The sequence below is a fragment of the Anas platyrhynchos genome, chromosome 7 (assembly GCF_047663525.1).
Source record: "Anas platyrhynchos isolate ZD024472 breed Pekin duck chromosome 7, IASCAAS_PekinDuck_T2T, whole genome shotgun sequence".
Taxonomy (NCBI): Eukaryota; Metazoa; Chordata; class Aves; order Anseriformes; family Anatidae; genus Anas; species Anas platyrhynchos.
Window position 1 is genome coordinate 32887876 of NC_092593.1, and position 12262 is coordinate 32900137.

Below are 12262 nucleotides of genomic sequence, written 5' to 3' on the forward strand. Positions count from 1 at the left end.
CCACAGCACAGGGGACAAGAGTGACCGAGAAGGAGCAGCAGAGAAGAAGTGCTGTAGACTGACCATAACCCCCATTCCCCCGTGCCGCTCGGGGGGAGGAGGTGGATGGGGGGGGGAGAAGGTGCTTTTGGTTTCTTTCCTTTGTTTCTCACTTCTCTAGTTTGTTAGTAATAAGCAATAAATCTTACTATCTCCCTATGCCAAGTCTGTTTTGCCCGTTACAATAATTACTGCGTGATCTTCTCGTCCGTATCTCAACCTTTGAGCCCTTTTCATCATATTTTCTCCCCGTTCCTCTTTGAGGAGGGGGAGCGAGAGAGGGGCTGTGGTAAAGCTCGGCTGCCCACTTGAGCGGAACCATGACACTTGTCGCCGTGCATGCCTAGTAAGGGTCTGGCACCACCACCTCTGTAACCGCCCTCCCTCAGCAGCAGCAATCTGCAACTAGTTGACCCTGTCCCTAAAGCCTTCTTCCCTCCAGGCTGAACAAACCCACCCCTCCAACTTCCCTGCCAGCTGTGCTCCAGCCTCCAAACACCTTCACAGTCCTCCACTGGACTTGCTCCAGCTTGGCAACAGCTCTCTTGTGATCTCCAAACCAGACGTCCTCATACAGACCAATTTCTGATGGTGTTTCCCAAGGATGGCTGAAACATCAAATGCCCAAACACGTGGGTGAGACACCTCATGATCTTTCATTGTCAAACCCAAAACTCACCAACTCGACCCAACAAAAGGTGAGAAATTCAAATAATTCTCTGCCAGTCCTAATTAATTGCCGTCTACATTTTCAAACCCTATGACCCATCTTTCTACCTGCCTAGGAGAGGAAATTTGCCACATGCTAAAGGATTTAAGATACAGAATTTACGGGCTCATCTGGGAATGTGCTCTTTGAGAAGCGTGTCCCAAAGCCATGCATTGCCTTTATGACTACCACACACAAAATGAATACAGATCTCACCTATTCCATATTGGAATACAGAGGCTGGGATAGGATAGGGTAGGTACTGGAAAATAATACATCTTTTCTTGAGCAGAAGAAGGGCTTAAGCAAAATCAAAATTAGGTTCAAAGAATGAATTATTAACCCTTCCACTAAGAACAGGACTCCTTTCGCCACAAAAGAGAAGGGTTGTTCACCCAAAGAATCCAGTGGGATTCTTCTGTTATGTGACAGGCATCTGAACCAATTCAAGAGGCATTTTCAGGCAAGTGGGACTCTCTATTGCCACATCTTCACCCAGAACCGAAGGGGAGGATCCCTTGGCAGAAGTGCTCTCCCCTTTAACTTCACAACTGTTCCAGGAATGTGAAAGAAGCACTTAATTGGAAGAAAACATGAGGCACTAAGGGACTCTCTTAACTAATGGTAAAGGGTAGAACAACGATCTGGAGCTTGAAACACCTATTTCAAACTGTAAAGAAACACATCTTTAGAACTTACAAGATTTACCATAGGAAATGCCTGGGGCAAGCAGTGAGTGGTCTTTCTGTTTTTTAATGTTTTCCAATTAATGACCAGCATCTTCTTGCAAAATACACGGGAGCACAACACGGAGCACATTATAGAGCTGCAGCCTTCCTATAGACTATTTTTTAATTAGAGAGAAAGGATCCACTCCTACTTCTACCCCAATGTTCTCCAAGTTGACAGCCTCACTGACAGCAGGAGGAAAAGCAGAAGGAATATCCTTACACCCGTAGATTTCCATATGGAAACTAAAACAACCAGCAGAAATGCTAAAGTGAGAGCATTTCTTCACACTTCATGGGAAAGAGAGGGAAAGGGAAAGAGAAAATAAGCACTTCTGGTGCACTAAGTGATCATTTATCTTTGTTTCTTAGTAGCCTTTGTGAATGCAATTGCTGTACTGAACTTGGCACACTGCCTGTAATATTTGAGGACTTTGCTGCCTTAGCAAAGTGTCTCTCCTGAATTCATTCCATTCACAGGTTGTTGCCGAACAAAGGAGTCTGTCCTTTTTTATTGTTGTCATCTAAGGAAGTTCACAAGATAATAGGTGCAGAGCCCTTAGCCTTTGAAACAAGCTTTTGTAAATAACTTCTACCATCCACTTGGGAAATACTGTAACTGCAACACATTTTGATACTGCCATAAAGGCATTTGCATCTAATTTTTAAATTAAAAAAAAAAAAAATCCTTTGGCTTACTGTCTTTGCTTGATGCCCTAATAAAATCTGAAATCTTAATGCAAGCACTGGTGCTGAAATCACCATGTCAAGGCACAGCTAATGAAGGCTCTCTTCACACTAAGGAGGAAAAAAAAATGGACTTTCTTTCCCTTCTCCACTACATACATAATTGAGGGCACAGTATTTAGTGATAATACAGTCAAACCTGTGAGCCTGATCTCCCTCTGCTTCCTGTGCTGCTGGCTGCCACAAGTAACTGAATCTATTTCTTACCCTTATTATACTTCTAAAGCTCAGCTCACCCATATCACAAGAACCACGTGGAGAAAGGCTTCAGCTGTGCCTCCCTGTCCCATGTGGCACGAAGGGGCTGACCACATCTCAGCTTGGAAAAATCCCATTCCCTGCATGGCCACCCTTGATGACAGAGCAGCTCCTCTGCACTGGTGACAGAACAGCCTCCCCTCCTGTCACCCCATTGTCCTTCCCATTTGTGGCTTTTCCCAGCTGTTCTCTGGGAGATGGTTTCTCATGACGGGAGCAGCACTGAGAGAAAATGGCCGGTTTATATCATTCAAAGAGCTGCAAGCACAGCCTCCGTTCTCAGCTGGCACTATCTGCTGTGATGGAAGTCAAGAGAGCAGCCATTGTTAACATCAGCTGGGCTCTCGCTAATGTCCAAATTCCTCCCCTTTACCCAAGCTGCCTAGGCCCAGGGAGAAGAAAAATATTATTATTCTCTATATACACCAAAATTTTTCATCTTCCCGGTGCATTCTCCTCTCTCCCCTGGAAAGCAGATGAGTATTCGAGCTTTACTGAAAGCAGAGGAGGCCCAGGCTCCCACCGACATGATGCTTTCCCTCCTAGCGTGTCCAGGCCGCTCTGTTCAACCCAGATTCATCAGGTGCTGGACACGTCTGAAGGATGGTTTATATACTACTGGGTATCTCTTATATACACAGAGCTAAAAAGTGAAGTGATCTCCTGCATTTATTTCAAACCATTTCAAGCGTATTCCTCAATTCTGAGAAGTACCCCCTTCAGGTTTAAACTAATGAGAGGAGTTGGTACTAGCTGAAGTAAGATCAAGAAACATAGGAAATCCTTTGATGCTGCAAAATAGGCAAACTACTGCTGTTTATCTAAGTATTTGGTAAATTACATTTCATAAGAAAGTACGTGCTTTAGTCAAGGCTATTTTGCATAGGCAGATGGGTTTTGATTTATTTTAGTTAGCCTTTGTGTTTCAAGACTTGCTGGTTTCCTTTATATTTTAATTGTTTGTAGGGAAACTGTCTCGAGCCATTTGGAGAAAGGCACTTTAAAGGCATATCAGTAAAGGAAAGAAAAGGATAATTTCTTTCTTCTCACAGTTCTAAACTAGACTTTGGCAGAGAAATGTATGGCTCTCGTGGTGCTGTTTCAGAGTCAGGAAGAAGCAGGTAAAACAGCCCTCTTCACACCACCAAAATACCGGATATCGAATTTAGCTGCAGCAGTATTTCCACATTGTGATGCTGGGAACAGACTGTGATAGAAATGGGTTTTAATAGCTTTGTCTCACATACGGCACAAAAAAAAAAAAAAAAAAAAAGATACATGCAGCCTTAGAAACCCTGTAGACCTTTCAGTACCACATCCTGTCGTAACAAATACTGCAAATACAGTTCTGAAAGAAGCTCTACATTAGCTCCTTAACCTAAGCACCACTACTCATGAACTCTGGGACCAGCTCTCACACATATATTCTCATCTTGGGGCCTAAAATAATTCACTCTACTTTTGCCAAGCCTGTACACAAAATGCAAACACTTCTACAACACACTGACCCCTTCTCTAAAATGTCTCAGGTCTTGCAGGGTAAATCTTTCCTGGAAAATGACCTTTTTCTACTTTTTCCCCTCAAAATGAGCAGGCCTGCAAGAAAACCAGAGGAACAGAACCATACTGGCTTGCTGAATCCCTCCTCATCTTTTCCAAAATGCCTCTGTATGTCTTCCAAAATAAATCACAATAAAAACAGATGGAATTAAAAATATGACCTGACAAAGAGATGAGGGGGATTGGCCTTTTCGGATCATCCAAAACAATAAAGTTCACCAAGAATTCAAAGTGTTCCCCCTCCCTGCCCAGCTCCACTGCAGTTACTGACCTAGCCAGGAGATTCCCTGAACAATCCCAGGTACTCAGGTGGTAATTGGTGTGGTTCCCATCAGCAAGTACTGGCAAAAAGCTGCTTTAACAATGGTGCAGCATGGGGGCATTTCCAGCAGACAGCGAAGGAGGTAGGAATAGAAAGAACTGTTCTGGCCACAAACAAAGACCTTATATTGGTCTTTTAGATGAGAAAACTTACCTCAATCTTTGTACTATGCTCCAGAGGTCACGCTGAAAAAAAAAGCCCACCTGGATTCAGAGAATAAAATGAAATACTTTCCAGAGACAGTCCCCTTAGGCTGCTATTATACTGTGGACCAAAACTCGATGGATTCAAGAGCAGTGACAAAGATGAAGAAGATGAGGTTGCCCATATAACTGCTGGGCAGTAAGGGGCCACCTGGCAGGGCTAAGGAGCTTCTTAAACATCCATCCATTTCAGTCACACTTTGCGTTAAACCTACACATTCCCTCACACAGGCTTGGTTTTGAGGTCACCTTAAAATAAGACACAAAACACTGCATTAGAAAATGTTGTGGTGCCCACTGTCACTGTGGTATTTTTCCTGTGATCACCCAGTGTGCAGCTAGCCCTTATTTCAGCTCTCTGTTAACCCAGCGCGATAGATAGCACAACTTCAGAATACAAGCGGTATGACAAGTTTTCAAAATTGTCTAAATTTATAGCTAGCCCACCGGCTGTTTATTGCAGCATGTCAAGTTTCATCTCTCCGCGAGACAGAATTTCCCCCCTCAAAAAGGAAAAGCAGAACAAACACTAATACTTAAAATAAGAAAAAAAAACCCACACACAAAATGAAAGACAAATATACCTTCCCAGCATTTCCTGCAACAGCAAAGGCACCTGAATCGCTCAGATGCAGGGTCTGGGGAAATAGGGTGGCTTCTGACGATGGGGGCTCTGCCACAGGAGGGGCACAAGAATATTTCCTCTCCCTGCCTCCGGCTGCCTATCAGCCTGCTGTGCAGGCTGCCTTCATGAGGGGACAGAGTGGGGATTTATCCAACTAAACATCACCCTCTTCTCCCACCACAGGCTCTTTGAAGCTGGATGTCTCTCCTCACGAGGCGGGCTGCCAGCAGTGGGGCAGGCACAGCACTGTGCTGGGGCAGGCGGCAGGCTGTGCCCGGAGCACTCAGAGACCCACTTAGCACCGTCGAGCCTGGGTAAGCCTCAGGATCTAACATCCAGGTTGCTAAGGAAAGAGGATTTTTCAAGACCTCATGACCCTTTTTCATGACCTCCATGCCCCTTTTTCATATCTTCCTCCCAAAGTCCCCCAGTGGAAATATGCACACCTCCAAAGCAGGCAGGTAGTACTGACTCCAGTGCCAACCCCACTTACACTGATAAAGCAAACAAACAGGGTCTGTGCTCAAGTTTTACAGGAACTGCAGCTTTACTGCGTGCAAACGAGACGGTCATTTCCCAGGGTAGATGAGTTGTGTTGGTGCTGGCTGCTTCCAAGGCCCTACAGTCCAAGGAGATCTTGGACTAACCATCTTTTGGCTATTGTGTGAGCCCCAAGCTTGATGCAAATCTAGGAATAGACGTATAAACTATATATGTGTGTTAGAATACATACATACATGCTAACCAGTACGATTCTTGTTGTATTGTGTATTATCAGTATTTCAGAGCAATAACGCCTCACTGCCTTCAAAAGGCTGCTATCTGTCTACACCCACCATGTCTATGGGAACAACATGTGCTACAAAAGGAGGTGCAGGCAAGGAGGTTGTCTTTTCACCCAGAAGGTTTTGGTGGTCTGGTTCATAGCACAGCCTCACAACTCACTGTATCAGCACAGCAGAGCAAGGGGAAACAAGTCCTCATGGGGGATAAACGTCTGTCTGGCCCCCAGGAAGAGAACGGTATAGAACAGAATATTTATTTTAATACTCAGAACCAAAGTCTTGTGAGTGCTACAGCCATTCCCAGCCCAAGGAGGTGAATTCAAACTCCAAAGCACTGCAGCTCTGCAGCACTTCCCAACCCCTCTGCACAGTGCAGCCAACTGGTTGCAGTCAAACCCCCTTCCCAGCACCTCCCTGCCTGCCTTATTTCCACCCCAAACCACTAGAAGGCACAAACACGCAAAGAATAACCAACCTCAGAGCAGCACTCAACCTGCAAGAGGCAGGACCACACAAAGGGGCTTGTGTGGCTGCAATGAACACAAGAGTGGCAGATCTCTTACCCCAGACCAAGCATGGGGCGCTCATCATGCCAGGAGTTTTGCATGTCATGGTTTCTTCACTCTTTCCTTCTCAAGACATTTGCTGAAATCCTGCATGAAACACGTTGTGGGCACCAAACTCACAAATACAGTGTAGTGCGTTTGTGACCATACCCTGACACCCAGACTGGCATCAGAAGACCAGCAGCATTTCAATGTCCATACAGCTGCTGGTGTGTAGAAAGATTCAGGAAACCTTATCCTCACTCAGTGATCAAATTGATGTCCAAATTCTATTCCCTTTAACCTCAATGTAATCGACTACACAAAGAACGATTTCTATTAAACATGCACTGCCCAAATACTCCTGCTTTCTGTTCTTCCCTTGTGGATGACATGTTTTTTTTCCTAAATTAATTAGCTTTCATTGAATAAATCAAAATTTCTCCCAACAAGAGGAAAAAGGGACCGAAAAATGTATATTGTGGAGAAAATACAGTACATATGTATTGAAAAGCCAAAAAATAATGACATGTCCAGAGACTATGGTCATTTAAAAGCTCTGAAATGTGATTTTGAAAATGGCTTCACTGAGTTAATAAAAAGAGAGCCACTGTAAAAACATGTATAGATTTGTTAAGTTCCATTTCCCTATTTTTCCCAATTGCTGAAGGTCAGAGCTACGTCTTATTTGCCAGTAAAAGATTTTCTAGGACTCTTCAGGTACATATCACAGATCACTTACCCAAATGATCATAGCCAAATGAGAAATCTCTGAAGCAGAACTGGCTGTACATACGACTAATGCATTTTGTTACTGGTAAGCAGTACCTTCTAGTAATTCAAGAAGCAACTAAAAGAGTTCTCCATCCAGAAATAAAATATATTTACCCCTCCACAAAGATGTGGTCAGATGGTACATGCTGAAGCAGGATGTGGCGCCGCTAATAAAACAGAGCCTCATCTGTGTGTGCCCTGAAGAAGGAAATGGTGCAAAAAGACTAAGAAAGTGCAGTGTGGGGAACAGGGAGAGGTGAAGTGTCCCCGAGTGCCCTGTACTGGGGACAGTGAACAGCTCTGCTCAGGGAAGGCTCCCTGTGGAGTTCACCAGCCCCTGGAGCAGCAAGCGGGGCTGCTGCTGGGTCGCTGCCCTCCAGGCTTGTCTTTTGTCCCCAAAGCACTGCTCTTATAAGAACATTCCACTTAGAAAAGCACAAGGTGCTTTCCAGATCTGTGGAAAAAATAAAATCATAAAGCTCTTTTCTTCCATCATTGTTCCTGCCCTTCTCAGCCTTAAAGAAGGGACTTCAATTCACACAGGTATGATTTTACAAAACCCTGGCCAGGCTCAAAAGCAAAATAACACCAATCAATATTACCCAAAATAACATCCAACTAGAAACCTCTACAGAAAACCAACTGCATACACTACACAAAACCACAGACAGATTTATCTGCCTTGCTCATGTGCTTTTTGGAAGAGTCCTTGCAAATTCCCATAAAACGCATAAAAAAAAGATTAAGAGAACTTTGTTGCAATAAAGGCTGCAGATGGATTCAGCATTTTTTGCAATACCTAGCAGATCCACCATAGGGCTACTTCTAACAGGAATCTCACCCAGTACAATGTGAAAGGAGGCTGAGGGCTCTTTTTCAGACCTGGCCTGTATGTCCGACACTTTGTCTCTAAACTCCTTGCTCAGATGGTTCCCCTTCAGAGATAATTTTGCAATGCTATTTGCCTCCTGCCAGCTGTTGTGGTATAGCAGGATGTAGCTGGCAGGCGAGTCCACTGCTTAGCTCCATCCTTAAGAGCCTCTCTGACCTCCAAGGGATGACGAGGACTGCTCTGATAGCTTTCTGACTCAGTCTCTATATTTCTGGGCAGGCCACGTGCCTACACTGCTGCATTGTGCAGGGCTGCCAACCTCATACACACCACATCTGTCTTTGCTTTATTCTGTCTCTGAAGCATTTATTTCTCACCTTCACTGCCCCTCTGAATGAATCTGTATATGCTTTAATTCATGCAAAACTGAATCGTCGGCTCGGCTCTGGGAAGTCTTCCAAAGGGGAAACTGTTGTCATTTCCTTTTGAAACAGGGCATAACGTTACCTTTACAACATTTATTTTTGAAATGACAAGCTCTACTGCTGCTGAGCTCCAGCAGCTTCCATTAAAAATGACCAGCATTTGTGAGAGCTCTGGATATCACAGGCTTTGTCCCCAAACCACCCTGCCCTTCCTTGCTGTAGCTCTTGCTACCTCCCTGGGCTGACACATCTGCTGCTGCTCAGTTACTGCTATTTTTTTAATGATCTCATTTCACTCCAGCACATCTCGGTGCTACTCTGCTGTAATCACGGGGATTAGGACAGGGGTGAACTCAGCTGCTTCACTGGCTTTGTTCATTGATGGACTTTTAGAAATCTGCTGCCGATGTGGAAGCTTTACTGCCTTTAAGCCTTTAAGCATAGCTGTGATGGCAAGACAGTCTGCAGGGTCTCACACAGTCCCTGCTCAAGTGTGTTAGGAGTTACTAAGCCACACTACCCCATTAATAATCCTAGAGCCAATTACAATCTAGTAAATGTCCTGGAATCAGCCCCTGGGTGCAACCATGCCACATTGCTATCGTATTTTCACCTTTCTATTCTCTGGGCTTTGCCTTTAGCTTATAGAGCAACTTCTTAGTGACTCTTCATAACCTCCTCTCTGCACACAATGTTTCTGGATGCTGCATGCTCCTACCAGCCTTCATCATGCCACTGAGCTTGCAGGGCCACACAGAGCTCACCTGCTTTTCTGTCACTTTAGGACTCCACGATAGCAGGGCAACCCCCACCTCAATGCTTCCTCCAGACAGCTTTAAGAAAGACACAGGGCAAACACACTGAGTCTGACCCCTGGGTCTCACTTAGAGTAGTAGGACTTGGCTTTCTGGGGAGAAGGGGTCATTCCCTGGCCCAGTGCTCCTGGTTCTTTATGTGCCTTGGTTGCCCAGCCTTCAGAGATGCCTGAAAGTCTCAAGCACTATGGCTTTCCTTGGAAACATACCAGCCTGGTTTTCCTCCTCTTGCCTTTTCCCTCAAAGGTGATCTGCTTCAGTCAGATGGGGGTGCCACAAACTGCAGTGCAATAGTGGGACTTACAAAAAATACAGGTGCTCCCTTAGTCCTGTTCTGCTACAAAACAACCCCAAATCCTCAAGCACATATTCAACAGAATGCACCGGGAGAAGCTTTCTACCAAACAGCCTATCCCATACAAGAAGCAGCAGGAAAACAGAGGTTTTTTTATTGTTTCTAGGACCTAAATCCTATGATACTTTTAAACCTGGCTGGCTGATATTTACTTCAAATGAAGTAAATGCCATTTACCCTGTGAACAGTGGTCCTTATCTGAACTGGGTGGAACGCTCAACTCTAAGAAAATGAAGTTTTCCCTGCTCCCTTTCTGAAACTCCAACGTCAATCATAAACTTGGCATAAGAAGTATCGCTCACGGAGCTGAATCAAAACTATTCGTTTCTTCCAATACAATTTTTCATTCCAACCATCTTCCTTTAATATTTGCTTTTCATAGTGTTACAGGTTAATGCATGTAACCTAAATCCTGAGGAAAACAAAACTTAAGTAACTACAGTTTGCAAAAAACATCACCTCGTTCAGAACTGGTACCTGCTGTGGGTCAAACAGCATCAGTGGAGAACCATTCTCCTAATTGATTCTTTCTGAAACCTGACATCTATCCTGAAGTTTGACCAAAATAAACCTGCACGGATAGTACACATAATAAAGAAAGAATATCTATTCAACCCTACAAAGCATTGTTCTGCATTCTAACAACCAGAGTACAGAAAAATGTAAGAGGAAAATTGCATGATGATTCCTTTCTGAAATCCTAAGCTGATGTGTGTGAAACTTAATGAAAGCAAACCTAAACTAAACAGTGCCTACACCAATATGAATACAAAGCCATGCACTCCTACAGATGTGCTCCCTGTCTATGAATCTATATAGACCATAAAAGAATTTTCAAGCACTTGCTACAGCTAAGAGGTCCTTTTCTAAGACCAGAAAGCTAATGCAAGCCAAGCAAACCAAAATCACAACAGTTTTGCCCCAGCAGAATGATGAAACCATTCCTGTATCTGTCCCTTTCTCTCCTCTCTCTAAGCACCAGGGCAATTCACCATTTGCTCCTAGAAGTCCTCTTGATCCAATTCCAACAGTGTCAGAAGAAAAATACTCTCCTCCCCTTTGGAAACCCCTACCCTGTGTCAGCAGAGCTCCTACAAAACCCTGGGCACAGCAGAAGTCACGGAAGATCACCTTTCTCTCAGAAAGCTGCACTCCACTGCAATCCCCAAGAAAACCATACTCAGTTATGCAGTCCCTGCATCAAAACTAATCTGAGGCTGCTTGCTCCTACCAAACACCATTTTTCTCCCTAATTCCATGGGCCATAAAATAATCAGTAGGAAACTTCACACCTCATTGCCTTCCTTCTAAATCCCTGGCAAAAAACACATCCAGGTAAGGAGTGCCCCCATAAAAAATAATATAAATGCATTTAATCCTACAAGGATTGCTCTTTCTCTAAATCGTACCATGCATAGATGAAAACTGCTCCACGCATCACATTATTTTAAAAAACTTATTTCTAATTACAGTGAAAAATGTATTCGCAATAGCAATATCTGTATCTAGACCAACAGAAATCTATTTGATTTTATTTGGTGACAACAGGATCTGTAGACAATGATCTCATCTGCTTTCATTCTAAATCCCTAACCATAACCCTAGGAAAAAAAAAAAACTCTGGGCTGGCATTGCCTCTACAAAAACGTCTAAGTCTTTCCCTTCCATAAGTGCTTTTTTTTTTGTGCTATCTTCACAGCTGGTAAACTCACCTCTAGCAGCACTCTTTGTGCACCTTGCTGGAGGAACAACTCTCCTCTTCATCCTTATCTTCGACTACATCATGACAGACAGCCTCTGAAACAACAGCAAGAAAAATGTTCCAGAAAAATGGCCCTTCTCATCGCAACTCTAAAGACTAAATGCACACCTATGAATATATATTTATGTATGCTTGAAATACATATATATAGAGAGAATTCCATATAGAAGTACAAACATACATATACGGAATAAAAATGTGCTGTTTTCTTTTAGAAATCCCACCCAAGACCTTAACACGAGGTAAATTGCACCTAAGTGAGCAGTCCTGTTTGACAATTTACTTCATATAAAGCCATTCTCTCTCAAAAAATGTCATTTCCCAGCTTAGCTTTTAGGGTCACAGAAAAAATTATTCACATTTTTTTTTCTCATTTCTTTCTTTTAGAAACCTTAGCCTTACCATGAGGGACACATGGAAAACAAACGTCTGCCATAACTTTAGAAAAAGCCTGTCTCTCCTCGCTGTGGGCTATGAACAGATTCAGAAGACAACTACTCTCTTCAGTCCTTCCCTTCTGGAATCATAAATTTACCATACTCCTGATCTGAAATATCTTCATGATCTACTTTCCACTGCAACACTAATCTCAAGAGATTTCCCCTTACATGGATTCAGCCTTACTGTTGGTTGCTGGACCCATTTAACAGAATTGGAAACCTTTTACTGAAATCCGACTTGAATGACATAAACTATGTCAGCCAAATGCTACCTCCATCGCAACTGTCCCAAGGCTGCTCCTTCCCCCAATATTCTTCATCCATTCTCATGTCCTAGC

General features: G+C 43.6%; 1 protein-coding gene across 3 annotated transcripts in view; it reads right to left on the reverse strand.

Annotated features, from left to right (window-relative positions):
• Positions 1-12262, reverse strand: part of LOC106017775 (uncharacterized) — a 116379-nt gene that overhangs the window by 71291 nt on the left and 32826 nt on the right. For all 3 annotated transcript variants that reach the window (XR_011810457.1, XR_003498509.3, XR_011810458.1), the window contains one exon: positions 11435-11519. The gene's annotated coding sequence lies outside the window, so the exon portion shown is untranslated. The remainder of the gene's footprint in view (positions 1-11434; positions 11520-12262) is intronic.